The following is a 20979-nucleotide window of genomic DNA, read 5'->3' on the forward strand; positions in this document are numbered from 1 at the left end:
GTTCGGGTAAGAAAGTCTCTCTTGCCAACACGGCATAATACAATATGTTGCCCCAAACTGTATCACCACATTGCGGCGCAATAGACAAATAAGTATATGCAATATAAATCCTACTATACCTCTGGTCTGATGGTGCCACGACCTCTACGCGCGTTTCGGCTGCGTGTGCCTACACAATTTTTGTACGTCATTATATGTATATTGTATGGGACCGATATAGTTATATATCTCCCGATGGGCATAGGGTGTAACTAGGTTTACCCTGTGTATTGTTTGTCTAATTGGCATTTGCCCAGTGACGTAGTATATTGCCCAGCCACGTAGTATATTGCCCAGTAACGTAGTATATTGCCCAACCACGTAGTATATTGCCCAACCACATAGTATATTGCCCAGTTACGTAGTATATTGCCTTGTGACGTAGTATATTGCGCAGCAACGTAGTATATTGCACAGCGATGTAGTATACAGCACAGAGCCACATAGTATATTGGCCAGTCACATAGTATATTGCCCAGTGATGTAGTATACATCCCAGACACGTAGTATATTGCACAGCGAAGTAGTAAACAGCATAGAGCCACATAGTATATTGGCCAGTCACATAGTATATTGCCCAGCTACGTAGTATATTGCCCAGCCAGGTTTGTCACAGGTTAAAAAATAAACATATACTCAACTGTCCAAAGGCCTCTTGTAGTCCACGGCAGCTTCCCGTCCCAGGGTTGGTATGAGCGCAGGAGCTGTGATGACGTCGCGGTCACATGACCGTGAAATCACGGCAGGTCTTTCTAGCGCAGGCGCACAGGGCCTGTGATGACGTCGCGGTCACATGACCGTGACGTCATGGCAGGTCCTTCTCCCATACCATCTTTGCCACCGGAACCTGCAAGGAAAGATGGCAGCCGGAGCGAGCGATTGCGGAAGGTGAGTATAGCAGGTTTTTTTTATTATTATTTTTAACATTACATTCTTTACTATTGATGCCGCATAGGCAGCGTCAATAGTAAAAAGTTGGGTACACACAGGGTTAATACTGGCGGTAACGGAGTGCGTTACCCATGGCATAACGCGGTCCGTTACCACCGGCATTAACCCTGTGTTAGCGGTGACCAGAGGGGAATATGCGGGCGACAGGCACTGACTGCGGGGAGTAAGGAGCGGCCATTTTCTTCCGGACTGTGCCCATCGCTGATTGGTCGCGGCAGCCATGACAGGCAGCTGGCGAGACCAATCAGCGAATGAATAACCGTGACGGAAGGACAGACAGACAGAAGTGACCCTTAGTGGTTAGCACTGCAGCCTTGCAGCGCTGGGGTCCTGGGTTCTAATCCCACCCAGGACAACATCTGCAAAGAGTTTGTATGTTCTCTCCGTGTTTGCGTGGGTTTCCTCTGGGCACTCCGGTTTCCTCCCACATTCCAAAGACATACTGATAGGGAATTTAGATTGTGAGCCCCATCGGGGACAGTGATGATAATGTGTGCAACCTGTGAAGCGCTGCGGAATATGTTAGCGCTATATAAAAATATAGATTATTATTATTAGACAATTATATATATAGATAAGCTGAATGTGTGTGTGTATGTGTGTATGTCTGGGATTGGCATCTGCACTGTCGCAGCTAAAGCCACAAAATTTTGCACAGTCACACGTCTGGACCCCGAGAGCATCATAGGCTATGTTGTGAGGCGAAATTGCAAGTTTTGTTTATGTTGCAAGTTTTGTGTGAGGCAACTTTTGCAACACATGCAAAAGTTGTCTCACACAAAACTTGCACATACTCAAAACGCACCACACATAAAACTCGCCACGCGCAAAACTCACCATGCGCAAAACTTGCTGCACACAACTTGCTACACTAACCTGTCACATGGGGATTTATCAGGCTGCCAATTTAGCTTACAAATACTGAGGTAAAAATACTGACCAAATAATGTGTGAAAGCGGTCTAATACAGGAGGAGATGACACACAGATATATACCATAAACAGGGGAGATGACATACAGGTATATACTATATACAGGGGAGATGACATACAGGTACATACTATATACAGGGGAGATGACACACAGGTATATACTATATACAGGGGAGATGACACACACATATATACTATATACAGGGGAGATGACACACAGGTATATACTACATACAGGAGGAGATGACATACAGGTATATACTATATACAGGAGGAGATGACACACACATATATACTATATACAGGGGAGATGACACACAGGTATATCTATATACAGGAGGAGATGACACACTGGTGTATACTATATACAGGGGAGATGACATACAGGTACATACTATATACAGGGGAGATGACACACAGGTATATACTATATACAGGGGAGATGACACACAGGTATACATTATATACAGGGAAGATGACACACAGGTATAAACTATATACATGAGGAGATGACACACAGGTATATACTATATACAGGAGTAGATGACATACAGGTACATACTATATACAGGAGGAGATGACACACAGATATATACTATATACAGGAGAAGATGACACACAGGTATGTACTATATACAGGGGATATGACACACAGGTATATACTATGTACAGGGAAGATGACACACAGGTATATACTAAATACAGGAGGAGATGACACACAGGTATACTATATACAGGAGGAGATAACATACAGGTACATACTATATACAGGAGGAAATGACACACAGATATATACTATATACAGAAGGACATAACACACAGGTATATACTATATACAGGTGGAGATGACACAGGTATATACTATATACAGGGGAGATGACACACGTATATACTATATACAGGAGGAGATGACACACAGATATATACTATATACAGGAGCAGATGACACACAGGTATATACTATATACTGGAGGAGATGACACAGGTACATACTATATACAGGAGAAGATGACACACAGGTATATACTATATACAGGAGCAGATGACGCACAGGTATATACTATATACTGGAGCAGATGACACACAGGTATATACTATATACAGGAGATGACACAGGTATATACTATAAACAGGAGCAGATGACACACAGGTATATACTATATGCAGGAGGAGATGACACACATATATGCTATATACAGGCGGAGATGACATACAGGTATATACTATATAAAAGAGGAAATGACACATAGGTATTTAGAGGAGGAGATGACATACAGCAGGTATATACTATATACAAGGGAGATGACATACAGGTATATACTATATACAGGAGATGACATACAGGTATATACTATATATAGGAGGAGATGACATACAGTTATATAGTATATACAGAAGTGATGACATACAGGTATATACTATATACAGGAGGAGGTGACACATAGGTATGTAAAATATACAGGAGGAGATGACATACAGCAGGTATATACTATTTACAGGGAGATGACATACAGGTATATACTATATACAGGAGATGACATACAGGTGTATACTATATATAAGGGAGATGACAAACATGTATATACTAAGGGGAAAATGAGAGGTGTGAGGTGAAAATGAGGGGTGTGAGGTGAAAATGAAAAGGTGTGAGTGCAAAATGAGAGGAGTGAGGGAAAATAGTGGAGTGATTGGAAAATGACAGATGTGAGGTCGAAATGACAAGTGTTAAGGGGGAATGAGAGGAGTGAGGGGGAAAATAAGAGGAGTGAGGGGGAAAATGAGAGGTATGAGGGAGAAAATGAGAGATGAGAGGGGGGAAATGAGAGGCGTGATGGGAAAATAAGAGAAGTGAGGTGCTATAACTAACCACAGATATTTACTATGCCCTGGCAACACCGGGTTCTTCAGCTAGTTACCCATAATGGTGATTTGTCCTGCCTTAACCTCGGCCACATACCCCCATGATTATTTATAGTATAGCCAGTGGCCTTGCATATGGGTGTACGGTATTATACTACTGGTATTTCATTTGTGGATACAATCAATATAATTGGTTATTATTAGTGTTGAGCATTCCGATACCGCAAGTATCGGGTATCGGCCGATATTTGCGGTATCGGAATTCCGATACCGAGTTCCGATATTTTTGTGATATCGGGAATCGGTATCGTGAGTAAGATTTATGTGTAAAATAAAGAATAAAAATAAAAAATATTGAAATACTTACCCTCTGACACGCCCTGGTTGTCACCGCTGCAACCGCCATGCTTTCCTTGGTAGAATGAGCGCTTGAAGGACCTTTCGATGACGTCGCAGCTTGTGATTGGTCGCGGTAGCGTCATGTGACCGCGCACGCGACCAATCACAAGCCGCGACGTCATCGAAAGTCATTAACGCGCTCATTCCTAAGAATGAGCGCGTTAAGGACCTTCGATGACATCGCGGCTTGTGATTGGTCGCGTGAGCGGTCACATGATGCTACCGCGACCAATCACAAGCCGTGACGTCATCGAAAGGTCCTTCAAGCGCTGATTCTTAGGAAGGAAGGCTCCCGGTTACAACCAGGGCACGTCCGAGGGTGAGTATAGCAATATTTTTTATTTTTATTCTTTATTTTACACATGAATATGGATCCCAGGGCCTGAAGGAGAGTTTCCTCTCCTTCAGACCCTGGGAACCATTACAGGATACTTTCCGATATTTGTGTCCCATTGACTTGTATTGGTATCGGATATCGGTATCGGCGATATCCGATATTTTTCGGATATCGGCCGATACCATCCGATACTGATACTTTCAAATATCGGACGGTATCGCTCAACACTAGTTATTATGCAACCCACCATTTGAAATATAAATTATAATCCAACAATGAGTCCCTTCTAGCTATACAAAGCCACTTTTTCCATCTAATAAATATATAAATTAATAAGCACCTGTACTCTTTCCCCCAATTCATTACCAGTCACTGCATACTCAATGCCTCCTATGTACCTCCCCCCGACTCATTATATTTACATGCCCATGCCACCCCAATTCATTGTCATGTCTTCTCTCTCCCACACTCTATTGATTATCAACAGCTCTACCCCCACATCAATACATCATTTACTCCCTCACCCTCTAAATTCATTATTTTCTGTCTACCGATCATCATTTACTCTCCCCACCCCCACCTTCAATTAAGTTGCTGTCCCTCTTCCCTCACTCTCAATTTATCATTTGATGTCCCCTTCCCCCTACATCATCATGTGCAGTCCCCCTTTAACCCCCTCCCCACATCATCATGTGCAGTCCCATTTAACCCCCCTCTCCACATCATCATGTGCAGTTCCCCTTTAACCCACTCCCCACAACATCATGTGCAGTCCCCTTTAACCGCCCTCCCTACATCATCATGTGCAGTCCCCCTTACTCCCTCCCCTATCATCATGTACAATTCGTTCTCCTCCCCTCACTCATTTAATTAATTTTGTACAGAAAACAAAAAAGGTTTGTATACTTAACTCACAGTCACTCCGCAGCAGCACGGCTCTGCCTCCAGAGTAAATGCTAGACCAGGGGTGTCAAACTGCATTCCTCAAGGGCCGCAAACCATGCGTGTTTTCAAGATTTCCTTAGCATTGCACAAGGTGCTGCAATCATTATGTGTGTAGGTGATTAAATTATCACCTGTGCAGTACAAGGAAATCCTGAAAACATGACCTGTCTGAAGCCCTCGAGGAATGCAGTTTGACACCCCTGTGCTAGACTGTATGGGCTCCCTCCAGGTATGATGTCATTTTGGGGGGCGTGTTATACCAGGGGGCGTGTTTTGACTTAGCAAAGGCAGGAAGAGAACCTGCCATCTTCAGTAATAAGCCGGTTAGACTGTATTTGCTTCAGTCAGGTCCTGGAAGGAGCCCATACAGTTTAGGCTCTGCCAAAGACAGAGGGACCAGGAGTTGCACAGCTGTCAAGGTAAGATGGCTGTCCATAGCTTCAGGAATGCTCCCGGGCCCCAGCGCTGACATGTGCGCCACAGCGCGCACTACTCTGCTGCACGATGGGGCCTGATGAACAGTAGCACATAAGCAGGGCCTCAGACCTGCGGGCCCCTCTGTGTGCTGCTATTCACCAGGCCCCATACAGCAGTAAGGGCAGTAATGCCCTGATTGTGGCCATGTGCACATAGTGCAAACAGACTTAAAAATAAAAACTAAAAAAAAAAACTGGGATAGAAACTGATGTGCATGCAGCATGTAAACAGATGTTCATACTGGCCACCGAACAGAAAAAAACTAAGTCAGAAACATAATAAGTAAATACCCTGTAGTGAATAAATAAACAGCAATAGTATACCAGAATCCCAGGTCAATGTTTTAGGGCTTTTCTGTAGAAATTACTTGGTATGATTATGATTAGTGTTGAGCATTCCGATACCGCAAGTATCCGGTATCGGCCGATATTTGCGGTATCGGAATTCCGATACCGAATTCCGATAGTTCCCGCGTATCGGATACCGGAATCGGAAGTTCCCAGAATTCAAACTGAACGCAGCAGCCAATGAGGAATGATTGGAAGTGTGGGCACATCCTGTTTAGCATGGTGGGCATGTAAGTACTGGCAAGGCTGTGATTGGCTGCTGAAATGATGTCACTCTGCACTATAAAAAACGCTGCTGCCATTTTGCGCTCACTCTGCTGTGATTTCAGTTAGGGACAGGATGCTGTGTTCTAACTGAGGGCCAGTTGAGCTAGCTAATTGCTTTATTTTCCTTTCCAAAGGCTAATTTAGCAAAACGCTGTGTGTTCTTCACTGTTCACCTTGCTCTTGCCTTGCAGCGCTGTTTTAACAGCGTTCTGCAAGGTCTCTGTGTGTGTGTGTGTGTGTGCAGCTCACTCTGTAGTCTGTGTGCAGCCATATACCCGGTTGTATTCAGCTCAGGGGGGGTTCACACTGCCTCACACAGTTGTCCTTTTTTGCTCATAGTGCAGCCTGCTGCACATTTTTTCTCAAATTTCCTATTAGTGTTTTTCCACCCGTCTCCAGCTAAATTGTGGAAAAACACTACATAGGATAACCTAGAGGGGGGTTTTTGGGCCTTGCAGCGCCGTTTACGGCTGTCTGCACGGTCTCCGTGTGAGCCCAGCTCACCCTGTAGTCTGTGTGCAGCCATAGCCGGTTGGATTCAGCTCAGGGTTCGTTACTGGCTCATACCTTGAGAAAAATTTTCCTTTCTTTCAAATAGTGCAGCCTGTTTAAAAATGTAAAAAAAAATTCCCTATTAGTGTTTTTCCACCCGTCTCCAGCTAAATTGTGGAAAAACACTACATAGGATAACCTAGAGGGGGGTTTTTTGGCCTTGCAGCGCCGATTACGGCTGTCTGCACGGTCTCCGTGTGAGCCCAGCTCGCCCTGTAGTCTGTGTGCAGCCATAGCCGGTTGGATTCAGCTCAGGGTTCGTTACTGCCTCATACCTTGAGAAAAATTTTCCTTTTTTTCAAATAGTGCAGCCTGTTTAAAAATTTAAAAAAAAATTCCCTATTAGTGTTTTTCCACCCGTCTCCAGCTAAATAGTGGAAAAACACTACATAGGATAACCTAGAGGGGGTTTATTGGGCCTTGCAGCGCCGTTTACGGCTGTCTGCACGGTCTCTGTGTGAGCGCAGCTCGCCCTGTAGTCTGTGTGCAGCCATAGCCGGTTGGATTCAGCTCAGGGTGCGTTACTGCCTCATACCTTGAAAAACAATTTCCTTTTTTTCAAATAGTGCAGCCTGTTTAAAATTTAAAAAAAAAAGTTCCTATTAGTGTCTTTCCACCCGTCTCCAGCTAAATAGTGGAAAAACACTACATAGGATAACCTAGAGGAGGGTTTTTTGGCCTTGCAGCGCCGTTTACGGCTGTCTGCATGGTCTCCGTGTGATTTAAACTAGCTCTGTAGCCCGATCTGCACAAAAAAAAAGTAAAGTTCACCAAACACAACATAACACTTGTGTAGGCCACATTTGAAAAATAATAAAGTTTAGTCCACACTTTACAACATTAGTGTTTCTTACACCTGTTAGGAGGAGCATTTCAGGAATAAGCACACTAAGGCCTTAGTACTTTTCTGCTTATCTTTATCTGTCAACCAAGATGAAGAGGGCAGGGAGTAAGGCACGTGGGCGTGGGCGCGGAGCAGGGAGAGGAGCAGGGAGAGGACGTGGTGATTCTGTGCCTGCTGCGGGCGCCGGTGACTCGTCGTCACTCAGTTTCAGCAGGGAACAGTCCTTCATGCGCAGCTTTGTCGGAGAGCGCCGTGCACCGCTGCTGCGTGAAGACCAAATTGAAGCCGTTGTCGGGTGGATGGCAGCTAACACCTCGGCATCGACTTCAGTTAGTGCCACATCCTCTCAGGCACAGAGCACTGGAGAGCAGCCATCTGTCTCTTCACCACCTGCCAAATTGGCCAGGCAGTCAGAGAGCCCAGGACAGGAGCCGTCTCTACTTCTGTTCTCTGAATCTCTTGGCTTGGAAACAGGGGGCCAGCCAAGCAGCATTGGAGAAATGGAAGAAGAGGCAGTGTGCAGTGATGCCCAACAGCTTTTTCTCTCTGACTCTGAAGAGGCAGGTGGGCCAGTGCCTCCGGTGACCACAGCGCAGTACGCATCTGATGATGAAACTCAGGTGCCGCTTTCTGATGCGTACTGTGCTGCCGAGACTACCCAGGAGGAGCAGTTGGTGGCAGAGGGTAGTGGAGATGATGAGGTCCTTGACCCATCGTGGCGTGAGGAACAGGAAGGTGGTGGGAGCAGCTCTGAGGAAGAGCTTCCCCTTACGGGCCAAAGAGGGAGAGGGAGGGGGAAGACTGCGGAGCCTGTAGCCTCCACTTTGGCACCCGTTAGGAGCCTGTCTCTTTCCAAAGCCAAAAAGGGCGCTCCCAAGACTTGCAGTGCCTGGTCCTTTTTTGACACAGTTGCAGATGACATTTGTTTTGTCAAATGCAAGCTGTGTCATCAGAAAGTAAAAAGAGGGAAAAATGTCAGCAACCTCAATACCACAAATATGTGGAAACATGTGCGGACCAGGCACGCGGTGGAGTTACAGAAACAGACTGAAGATGTAGGCCAACCAACAGCAGCAGCTACCACCTCTTCAGCTCGTGTTGCCTCTTCCTCCAGCTCACGCACAGCTGGTTTGGCTTCCTCCCAGGATCGCCATGGAAGAACCTCTGGCACTGTTGTCCAGAGACCTTGTGTAATTCCACCCACAGCACCACCTTCCCAGTCATCCTCACACTCCCAGTCTACTCTACAGCCATCGGTAGTACAGGCATGGGAGAAAAGGCGGGCATTCTCGGCCAACCACCCCCGAGCACAGGCTCTGAATGCAGGCATTGCCAAACTGTTGTCCCTGGAAATGCTCTCGTTCAGGCTGGTGGAGACTGACAGCTTCCGTGACTTGATGGCATTGGCAGTCCCACAGTACAAGGTGCCCAGCCGCTTTTACTTCAGCAGGCAGGCTGTCCCTGCCCTGCACAGGCATGTTGAGGCAAACATAAAACATGCGCTACTGAACGCCGTCAGTAGCAAGGTCCACCTCACCACCGATGCGTGGACCAGTCAGCATGGACAGGGGCCATATGTTTCCCTCACTGCCCATTGGGTTAATGTTGTTGAGCCAGGTACAGATCGTGCGAGTGGCGCAGGACGTGTCCTGCCCACTCCAAGGATTGCAGGAATCCAGTCTGTACGCATCGACTCCTCCTCTTACACCAGTTCCTCAGATTCCTCTCTGCAGGATCCGTCACAGTCCACCTCCACATGGACCCGTGAACGTTTACCTATGACCGACATGAGCACAGCCGTGGCCAAACGTCAGCAGGCCGTCTTGAAACTAGTTTCATTGGGGCATCGAAGCCACACAGCGCAGGAGCTCTGGAATGCCATCAAGCAGGAGAGCGATGTGTGGTTACTGCCAGCGAATCTCCAGCCAGGCATGGTAGTGTGTGACAATGGCCGAAATCTGGTGGCAGCTTTGGCCCTTGGCAACCTCACTCACATCCCATGTCTGGCACATGTGCTCAATTTGGTTGTGCAGAGTTTTCTGAGGGACTATCCGGATCTTGATGCCCTGCTGCACAAGGTCCGCCTAGAGTGTGCTCACTTGCGGCGTTCCAGCTTGGCCAGATCCCGCATTGCTGCTCTGCAGCGCCGATTCCGCCTTCCGGAACACCGCATCATATGTGACCTACCTACCCGGTGGAATTCCACGTTACATATGTTGGAGCGGTTGTGTGAGCAGCAGCAAGCAGTTATGGAGTACCAGCTGCATCAGGCGCAAAGAAGTCGCAGTCAGCGCCGATCAGACTTCACAACCACAGAGTGGGCCACTATGAAGGACGTCTGCCAGGTTTTGCGTCCTTTTGATTATTCCACGCGGATGGCAAGTGCAGATGATGCACTAGTCAGCATGACTGTCCCCCTTATCTGCCTGCTTCAGCAAACTTTGCAATGGTTAAGGGATGATGTTGTGGAAGAGGTGGAGGATGAGGAGTCACCTTTTCCATCAGCTTCTGGAGAGTCAACGCCACGTGGTTCCTCACAAAGGGGTATGCAGGGGCCAATTTGTGAGGAGGATGAGGAGGAGTCAATGGAGGAGGAAGAGCTCCGTCCAGAGGAGGGAGCGACACAATTGTCCAGTGGTCAGTGTGTACAGCGAGGGTGGGGTGATGACGAGCGGGCAGAGATCATGTCTCAAGCAGGGGACAGCGTTTCTGGGCCAGTTGGCACTCTGCAGCACATGGTGGATTTCATGCTGCAGTGCCTGAGAAACGACCGCCGCATCGACCACATTCTCAACATGCCTGATTATTGGGTGTTCACCCTCCTTGATCCTCGCTACCGGGACAACGTCCAAAACCTCATCCCTGCGTTGACCCGGGAGCGTAAATTGCGGGAGTACCACGACACACTGGTGAATTCCATCATCTTCTCCTGTCCAACTGAGAGGAGTGCTGCTAGTGCTTTACAAAGCAGCTCAGTGCGTCGAGGCAGTGGGGGAGGCTCTGCCCAAAGAGGGAGCAGAAGCTGTGCCTCTGCCCAAGGCAAGCCCAGTATGGCACAACTCTGGCACACTTTTGTGTGCCCGCCCCAAATGTCTACACCATCACCGGCGGCTCCAGTCAGCAGGAGGCAACGGTTCCGTCAGATGGTGACAGACTACATGGCTTGCCCTCTTACTGTACTCCCAGACGGCTCTTCCCCGTTCAAGTTTTGGGTCTCTAAGCTGGATACATGGCCAGAGCTAAGCCAGTATGCATTGGAGGTGCTGGCTTGCCCTGCGGCTAGTGTCTTATCGGAACGTGTCTTTAGTGCCGCAGGTGGTGTACTAACAGACCGTCGCATGCGACTATCCTCCGATAACGTTGACCGACTTACTTTCCTGAAAATGAACCAGGCCTGGATCTCGCAGGAATTTGCCACTCCTCTGCCTGATTAAGTAAATGGGTGTCATCCAGGTCTCCTGCTGTGTTCATCTTTCTACCACCTGAACTGCTATTCCTGGGCTCCAACACCGCCAGTTGCGGCTCAGAAGTGCAGGCTGCACAGTAAAAACATACGACCCAGTGTTATTGGGTTTCAGTAACGTCAGCTGATCCCCAGCTGTGTAGCCGGCAATGTGTCCTGCGACCGCCACGCTGGCACAACAACCTAAATGTAAGGGAACCTGTCCCCCCCCCCCCGTCGTTTGTTACTGAAAGAGCCATCTTGTGCAGCAGTAATGCTGCACAAGGAAAAGGTAGCTCTTTTTTTTAGCTCCTTGCACACGCAGAACTTAACACTTATAAAATGTGTTCACTGATACCGTTATACTGTCCCGGAGCTGGGACTTTCCTTCGTAATGTGACGCAGCACAGCCGTCATTCCTACCCCCTTGGTGCCATGCGCTGCCTCCTCAGCGTTGTTTTAAGCTGTCACGGAGCCTGCGCTGTTCTGTTATCCCTTGGGCATGCCCTATTTGCGCTGCCTGTCTTCTGACATAATTTGGTGTCAGGCTGGCTGCGCCTGTGCGGCCGCGCTGCCCGAGATCCCGCCTCGCAGTGTCTTCTGATTGAGTCACACTGCGGGCCTGGGATCCATGGGCATGCGCAGTGCATACTTTCCCTCGGGGTCTCGCTCATTTCCCTCCGCCTTCTTTAGACTGTGCGCCGTCAGCTGATCCCTAATAGCATGCCACGGCCGTGACACCGCACAGTCTGAAGAAGAGGGAAGGAGGGGAGTGAGAGTCGAGGATATGCACTGTGCATGCCCATGGTTCCAAGGCCCGCAGTGGGATTACGTTAGACGAGACTGCGAGGTGGGATCTGGAGCAGTGTGGACGCACAGGCACTGACAGCCTGACACCAAATTATGTCAGAAGACAGGCAGCGCTAATTGGGCATGGCCAACGGCTAACAGAACAGCGCAGGCTCCGTGACAGCTTAAAACAACGCTGAGGAGGCAGCGCACGGCACCAAGGGGATAGGAATGACAGCTGTGCTGTGTCCCATTACGAAGGAAATTCGCACCTCCGGGACGGTTTAACGGTATAAGGGGACACATTTTTAGTGTTTACTTCGGTGTTTGCAAGGAGCATAATTAAAAGAACCACCTTTTCCTTTTGCATCCTTAGTGCTGCACAAGATGGCTCTTTCAGCTACAAACGTCTTGGGGGGGGGGTTAAAGGTTCCCTTTCAACTTGCTCCAATCAGGCTTCGGCCTACACTCTGTTCCTCTGCTCCTCCTGCTGTCCCTGGGCTCTAACACCGTCAGTTGGTGCCTGGAAGTGCTGTGTGCACAGTCAACAGTCGCTCCTCTGTTATTGGGGTTCAGTAACGTCAGCTGATCCCCAGCTGTGTGTGCGGCAATACCTCCAATCTGCTCCTCCTGCTGTCCCTGGGCTCTAACACCGCCAGTTGGTGCCTGGAAGTGCTGTGTGCACAGTCAACAGTCGCTCCTCTGTTATTGGGGTTCAGTAACGTCAGCTGATCCCCAGCTGTGTGTGCGGCAATACCTCCAATCTGCTCCTCCTGCTGTCCCTGGGCTTTAACACCGCCAGTTGGTGCCTGGAAGTGCTGTGTGCACAGTCAACAGTCGCTCCTCTGTTATTGGGGTTCAGTAACGTCAGCTGATCCCCAGCTGTGTGTGCGGCAATACCTCCAATCTGCTCCTCCTGCTGTCCCTGGGCTCTAACACCGCCAGTTGGTGCCTGGAAGTGCTGTGTGCACAGTCAACAGTCGCTCCTCTGTTATTGGGGTTCAGTAACGTCAGCTGATCCCCAGCTGTGTATCCGGCAATGTGTCATGCGACCGCCACGCTGGCACAACTAAAATGTAAGGGGACCTGTCCCCCCCCCCCCTAGGCGTTTGTTACTGAAAGAGCCACCATGTGCAGCACTAATACTGCACAAGGGAAAGGTCGCTCTTGAAATTATGCTCCTTGCAAACGCTGAACTACACACTCATGTAATGTGTCCCCTCACACCGTCCAACCGTCCCGGAGGTGGGACTTTCCTTTGTAATGTGACGTAGCACAGCCGTCATTGCTACCCCCTTGGCACCGTGCGCTGCCTCCTTAGCGTTGTTTGATTCCGTCATGGACCCTGCGCTGTTATGTTATCCCTTGGCCATGCACAGTTTGCACTGCCCGTCCTCTGACATCATTTGTTGTCGTCCTGGCTGCGCCTGTGCGTCCACGCTGCCCGAAATCACACCTCGCAGTGTCGTCTAATGTGATCCCACAGTGGGCCTGGTATCCATGGCCATGCGCAGTGCATATACTAGCCTCTCACTCCCCTTCTTCACGCTTCTTCAGACTAGGCGGCGTCAGCTGATCCCTAATAGCATGCCACGGCCGTGACGCCGCACAGTCTGAAGAAGCAGGAAGGAGGTGAGTGAGAGGCGATGATATGCATTGCGCATGCCCATGGATCTCTGGCCCGCAGTGGGACTACATTAGATTACACTGCAAGGTTGGATCTCGGGCAGCTTGGACGCACAGGCACTGCCAGCCTGACACCTACATGATGTCAGAAGACGGGCACCGCTAACTGTGCATGGCCAAGGGATAACATTACAGCGCGGGCTCCGTGACAGAACCAAACAACGTTGAGGAGGTGGCGCCCGGCACCAAGGGGGTTGGAATGACGGCTGTGCTGTGTCACATTACAAAGGAAAGTCCCACTTCCGGGATGGTTTGACGGTGTGAGGGGACACATTATATGAGTGTGTACTTCAGCGTTTGCAAGGAGCATAATTTTCGGAGCCACCATTTTCCATGTGCAGTATTACTGCTGTACAAGATGGCTCTTTCAGCAACAAATGCCTGGGGGGGGGGTTAAAGGTTCCCTTTCAACTTGCTCCACTGCAGGCTTCGGCCTACACTCTGCTCCTCTTTGATTCCCTGGGTTTCAACACTGTCAGTTGCCACCTGGAAGTGTTGTCTACACAGAAAAAACACTAGGTGATGTGTCAGTGGGGTTCAGCACCGCCAGCTGTTCCCCTGCTGTGTAGTTGGCAACGTGTACAGCACAAGCCACGCTGGCACAACCGACCAAAAGCTGCCACCAGTGCAGGCTTCGGCCTACACTTTGCTCCTCTCCTCCTCCTGCTGACCCTGGGCTCTAACACCGCCAGTTTTTGCCCGGACATGCGAGCTGCACAGAGAAAAACACCAGTCAATGTGTCAGTGGGGTTCAGCAACGCCAGCTGTTCCCCTGCTGTGTAGCTGGCAACGTGTCCTGCAAACGCCACGCAGGCACATGAACTGAAATTGAAGGAAGCCTGCCCCCCACCCCCAGGTGTTTCTATGTATAACAGCCACCTTGTACAGCAGTACTGCTGCATTTGTACAAGGTGGCAGACTTTTTCTCCTTGCCCACGTTTAATTAAACACGTACTAAATGTGTCTCATTGAGACCATTCCACTGTCCCTGAGGTGTGACTTTCCTTTCTAATGATACGCAGCACCACCCTTGTTAGCGCTGCCCGTCTTTTGACATCATTGGTTAGCTGGCTGCGCCTGTGCGTCTGCCCTGCTCGAAACAATGCCCCTCTGTGTCTTATTTTTTTGGACAACGAGGATGTGATTGATGGGCATGTGCAGTGCATATGTTTGCCTGTGTTCACTCATCTCCTTCCGCCTTCTTCAGACTGGGTGGCCTCATGACCGCGGCATGCGATAAGGGATCAGATGAGGGCGCCCAGTCTGAAGCAGGTGTAAGGACATGTGTGAGCGGCAAACATATTTACTGCACAAGGCCACGAATCCCAGCCACGCAGTGTGATTTTTAGAAAACACACTGTGGGTCTGGGATTCATGTCCATCGCTAACCGCAACGGCCGACATGAAATGAGGTCAGAAGACAGGAAGCGCTCACAGCGCATGGCCAAGGGATAACAAGAGCGCAGACTCCTGTACAGCAAATAACAACGCTCAGGAAGCTGCGCCCATGCACCAAGGTGTTATTTTCGACACCTGTTCTGCTTTTCTTTAAAAAGACAAGTCACGCCTCCACTACTGTTCTACAGTAGAATGGGCTAAATAGTGTACGTGTTTTATTCAGCGTGTGCAAGGAGCAAAATTAAGAGAGCAACCTTTTACTTGTGCAGCATTAATGATGCACAAGGTGTGGCTCTTGTACCTTGCAACACCTGAGGGGGGGTTAAAGGTTACCTTTGAAATTGGTTCAACTAGGCTTCGGCCTACACTTTGCTCCTCTCCTGCTCCTGCTGACCCTGGGCTCTAACACAGCTAGTTTTTGCCCGGAATTGCTAGCTGCACAGAGAAAAACACCAGCCAATGTGTTAGTGGGGTTCAGCACCGCCAGCTGTTCCCCTGCTGTGTAGCCGGCATCGTGTCCAGCACAAGCCACGCTGGCACAACCAACCAAAAGCTGCCACCAGTGGAGGCTTCGGCCTACACTCTGCTCATCTCCTCCTCCTGCTGACAGAGAAAAACACCAGCCAATGTGTTAGTGGGGTTCAGCACCGCCTGCTGTTCCCCCACTGTGTAGCTGGCAACGTGTCCTGCAAACGCCACGCAGGCACATGAACTGAAATTGAAGTGAGCCTGCCCCCCACCCCCAGGTGTTTCTATGTATAACAGCCACCTTGTACAGCAGTACTGCTGCATTTGTACAAGGTGGCTGACTTTTTCTCCTTGCTCACGTGGAACTCAACACTTACAAAATGTTTCTCATTAGAGACCATTACAATGTCCCTGAGGTGTGACTTTCCTTTTTAATGACACGCAGCACCCCCATTGTTAGCGCTGCCCGTCTTCAGACATCATTGGTTGCCTGGCTGTGCCTGTGCGTCCGCCCTGCCCGACACAACGCCCCTTGTTGTCTCATATGTTTTGACTGCGAGGGTGTGATTGATGGGCACGAGCAGTGCATATGTTCGCCTGTCTTCACTCTCCTCCTTCCGCCTTCTTCAGACTGCGGCCTCATGGCCGTGGCAGGCAATAAGGGATCAGGTGAGCCCGCCCAGTCTGAAGCAGGTGTAAGGACATGTGTGAGCGGCGAACATATTTACTGCACAAGGCCACGAATCCCAGCACCGCAGTGTGACTTTATGGAAAGGCACTGTGGGTCTGGGATTTATCTGGGATTGGTAGCGCTTCCCGTCTTTTGACATCATGGTTAGCTGGCTGCGCCTGTGCATCCGCCCTGCGTGAAACAACGCCCCTCGTTGTCTTATTTATTTTGTCAGCGAGGGTGTGGTTTATGGGCACGAGCAGTGCATATGTTCGCCTGTCGTCACTCATCTCCTTCCGCCTTCTTCAGACTGTGCGGCCTCCTGGCCGCGGCATGTGAAAAGGGATCAGCAGAGGCCGCCCAGTCTGAAGCAGGTGTAAGGACGTGTGTGAGCGTCGAAAATATTTACTGCTCAAGGCCACGAATCCCAGCACCGCAGTGTGACTTTATGAAAAGGCAGTGTGGGTCTGGGATTTATGGCCATCGTTAACCGCACCGGCCAACATGAAATGAGGTCATAAGACGGGCAGCGCTAACAGGGCATTGCCAAGGGATAACACAAGAGCGCAGACTCCTGTACAGCAAAAAACAACGCTCAGGAAGCAGCGCCAAGCACAAAGGCGTTATTTGGGACACCTATGCTGCGTCTCCTTAAAAATACAAGTCACGCCTCAACTACAGTTTGACTGTAGAATGGGCTAAATTGTGTACGTGTTGCATTCAGCGTGTGCAAGTAGACAAATTAATAGAGCAACCTTTTCTTGTGCAGCATTAATGCTGCACAAGGTGTGGCTCTTGTACTTTGTAACACCTGAGGGGGGGTTAAAGGTTACCTTTGAAATTGGTTCAACTAGGCTTCGGCCTACACTCTGCTCCTCTCCTCCTCCTGCTGACCCTGGGCTGTAACAACGCTAGTTTTTGCCCGGAAGTGCTAGCTGCACAGAGAAAAACACCAGCCAATGTGTTAGTGGGGTTCAGCACCGCCTGCTGTTCCCCCACTGTGTAGCCGGCAAAGTGTCCTGCAAACGCAATGCAGACACAAAGCTGACTCCAGTGCAGGCTTCGGCCTACACTCTGCTCCCCCTGCTTACCCTTTGCTCCAACACCGCTAGTTGGGGCTGTAGGAAGACAATGTTTGATAGGCAAAGCATCCGGGTTCCAGCACCGCCAGCTGGTTCTCGGCAGTGTTTTTGTCACAGGTACTCCCTCGTGCCAAACCTGGTTTCAGCACCGTCAGCTGTTTCCGGGTTGTGTCAAACTCGCTGAGACGCCTATGCTTGCCCCGTCGTGTTGCAGTCGGGTTAGCCAACTCCAGGGTGCCTCCAGTTTAGGAGCTTCCTATGTGGGCTGCATGAATTGGTAGTCAAGGCTGGTTCTGTAGTGCCAGTAGGCCCAGCTCCCCCTGTAGGACTGTTGGGGTTCGGTAACTGCGGCTGCCTCGCGGCCTAGCTGTTCTCTCCTCTCCTGTGGGCCATCGGGTCCACCTCCTGGTTCCAGCACCGTCAGCTGGTTCCAGGCCGAGCCTTTGGCTTAGGTGCCTCCTCCTGGGTATCCGAGTTCCGGCAACGCCAGGCGGTCCTTGGTAGTGCTTTTAAGCGCGGGCACCTACAGCTTAGTAACCGGGTTCCAGCAACGCCAGCTGGTCCTCGGTGCCATTGGCTCTTGCACACTGGGGCAACGCATCTGGGTTCCAGCACCGCCAGCTGGTTCTCGGCAGTGTTCTTGTCACAGGTACTCCCTCGTGCCAAGCCTGGTTTCAGCACCGTCAGCTGTTTCCGGGTTGTGTCAAGTTCACTGAGACGCCTATGCTTGCCCCGTCGTGGTGCGGTCGGGTTAGCCAACTCCAGGGTGCCTCCAGTTTAGGAGCTTCCTATGTGGGCTGCGTGAACTGGTAGTCAAGGCTGGTTCTGTAGTGCCAGTAGGCCCAGCTCCCCCTGTAGGACTAATGGGGTTCGGTAACTGCGGCTGCCTCGCGGCCTAGCTGTTCTCTCCTCTCCTGTGGACCTTCGGGTCCACCACCTGGTTCCAGCACTGTCAGCTGGTTCCAGGCCGAGCCTTTGGCTTAGGTGCCTCCTCCTGGGTATCCGAGTTCCGCCAACGTCAGGCGGTCCTTGGTAGTGCTTTTAAGCGCGGGCACCTACAGCTTAGTAACCGGGTTCCAGCACCGCCAGCTGGTCCTCGGTGCCATTGGCTCTTGCACACTGGGGCAACGCATCTGGGTTCCAGCACCGCCAGCTGGTTCTCGGCAGTGTTCTTGTCACAGGTACTCCCTCGTGCCAAGCCTGGTTTCAGCACCGTCAGCTGTTTCCGGGTTGTGTCAAGCTCACTGAGACGCCTATGCTTGCACCGTCATGGTGCTGTCGGGTTAGCCAACTCCAGGGTGCCTCCAGTTTAGGAGCTTCCTATGTGGGCTGCGTGAACTGGTAGTCAAGGCTGGTTCTGTAGTGCCAGTAGGCCCAGCTCCCCCTGTAGGACTGTTGGGGTTCGGTAACTGCGGCTGCCTCGCGGCCTAGCTGTTCTCTCCTCTCCTGTGGGCCTTCGGGTCCACCTCCTGGTTCCAGCACTGTCAGCTGGTTCCAGGCCGATCCTTTGGCTTAGGTGCCTCCTCCTGGGTATCCGAGTTCCGCCAACGTCAGGCGGTCCTTGGTAGTGCTTTTAAGCGCGGGCACCTACAGCTTAGTAACCGGGTTCCAGCACCGCCAGCTGGTCCTCGGTGCCTTTGGCTCTTGCACACTGGGGCAACGCATCTGGTTTCCAGCAACGCCAGCTGGTTCTCGGCAGTGTTTTTGACACAGGTACTCCCTCGTGCCAAGCCTGGTTTCAGCACCGTCAGCTGTTTCCGGGTTGTGTCAAGCTCACTGAGACGCCTATGCTTGCCCCGTCGTGGTGCTGTCGGGTTAGCCAACTCCAGGGTGCCTCCAGTTTAGGAGCTTCCTATGTGGGCTGCGTGAACTGGTAGTCAAGGCTGGTTCTGTAGTGCCAGTGGGCCCAGCTCCCCCTGTAGGACTGTTGGGGTTCGGTAACTGCGGCTGCCTCGCGGCCTAGCTGTTCTCTCCTCTCCTGTGGGCCTTCGGGTCCACCTCCTGGTTCCAGCACCGTCAGCTGGTTCCGGGCCGAGCCTTTGGCTTAGGTGCCTCCTCCTGGGTATCCTAGTTCCGCCAACGCCAGGCGGTCCTTGGTAGTGCTTTTAAGCGCGGGCACCTACAGCTTAGTAACCGGGTTCCAGCACTGTCAGCTGGTCCTCGGTCGTGCCATTGGCTCTTGCACACTGGGGCAACGCATCTGGGTTCCAGCAACGCCAGCTGGTTCTCGGCAGTGTTTTTGACACAGGTACTCCCTCGTGCCAAGCCTGGTTTCAGCACCGTCAGCTGTTTCCGGGTTGTGTCAAGCTCACTGAGACGCCTATGCTTGCACCGTCGTGGTGCTGTCGGGTTAGCCAACTCCAGGGTGCCTCCAGTTTAGGAGCTTCCTATGTGGGCTGCGTGAACTGGTAGTCAAGGCTGGTTCTGTAGTGCCAGTAGGCCCAGCTCCCCCTGTAGGACTGTTGGGGTTCGGTAACTGCGGCTGCCTCGCGGCCTAGCTGTTCTCTCCTCTCCTGTGGGCCTTCGGGTCCACCTCCTGGTTCCAGCACCGTCAGCTGGTTCCAGGCCGAGCCTTTGGCTTAGGTGCCTCCTCCTGGGTATCCGAGTTCCGCCAACGTCAGGCGGTCCTTGGTAGTGCTTTTAAGTGCGGGCACCTACAGCTTAGTAACCGGGTTCCAGCACCGTCAGCTGGTCCTCGGTCGTGCCATTGGCTCTTGCACACTGGGGCAACGCATCTGGGTTCCAGCAACGCCAGCTGGTTCTCGGCAGTGTTTTTGACACAGGTACTCCCTCGTGCCAAGCCTGGTTTCAGCACTGTCAGCTGTTTCCGGGTTGTGTCAAGCTCACTGAGATGCCTATGCTTGCCCCGTCGTGGTGCTGTCGGGTTAGCCAACTCCAGGGTGCCTCCAGTTTAGGAGCTTCCTATGTGGGCTGCGTGAACTGGTAGTCAAGGCTGGTTCTGTAGTGCCAGTAGGCCCAGCTCCCCCTGTAGGACTGTTGGGGTTCGGTAACTGCGGCTGCCTCGCGGCCTAGCTGTTCTCTCCTCTCCTGTGGGCCTTCAGGTCCACCACCTGGTTCCAGCACCGTCAGCTGGTTCTCGGCAGTGTCTTTTGCTCTTGTACCTTCTGCTCCCCATCCTGGTTCCAGTACCGTCAGCTGGTTCCGGGCAGAGCCTTTGGCTTAGGTGCCTCCTTCTGGGTATCCAAGTTCCACCAACGTCAGGTGGTCCTTGGTAGTGCTTTCAGGCACGGGTACCTCCTGCTTAGTAACCGGATTCCAGTAACGTCAGCTGGTCCTCGGTAGTTCCATTGGCTCTTGGACCTTCGGCTACCCATCCGGGTTCCAGTACCGTCAGCTGGTTCTCGGCAGTGTCTTTTGCTCTTGTACCTGGTTCCAGTACCGTCAGCTGGTTCCGGGCAGAGCCTTTGGCTTAGGTGCCTCCTTCTGGGTATCCGAGTTCCGCCAACGTCAGGCGGTCCTTGGTAGTGCTTTTT

The 20979-nt window shown here is 51.0% G+C and overlaps 1 pseudogene; it reads left to right on the forward strand.

Moving 5' to 3' along the window:
- Window positions 1-846: 846 nt before the first annotated feature.
- Window positions 847-20979, forward strand: part of LOC138656812 (piwi-like protein 1 pseudogene) — a 28491-nt pseudogene continuing 8358 nt past the window's right edge.

This window comes from Ranitomeya imitator, chromosome 1, assembly GCF_032444005.1.
Source record: "Ranitomeya imitator isolate aRanImi1 chromosome 1, aRanImi1.pri, whole genome shotgun sequence".
Lineage (NCBI taxonomy): Eukaryota > Metazoa > Chordata > Amphibia > Anura > Dendrobatidae > Ranitomeya > Ranitomeya imitator.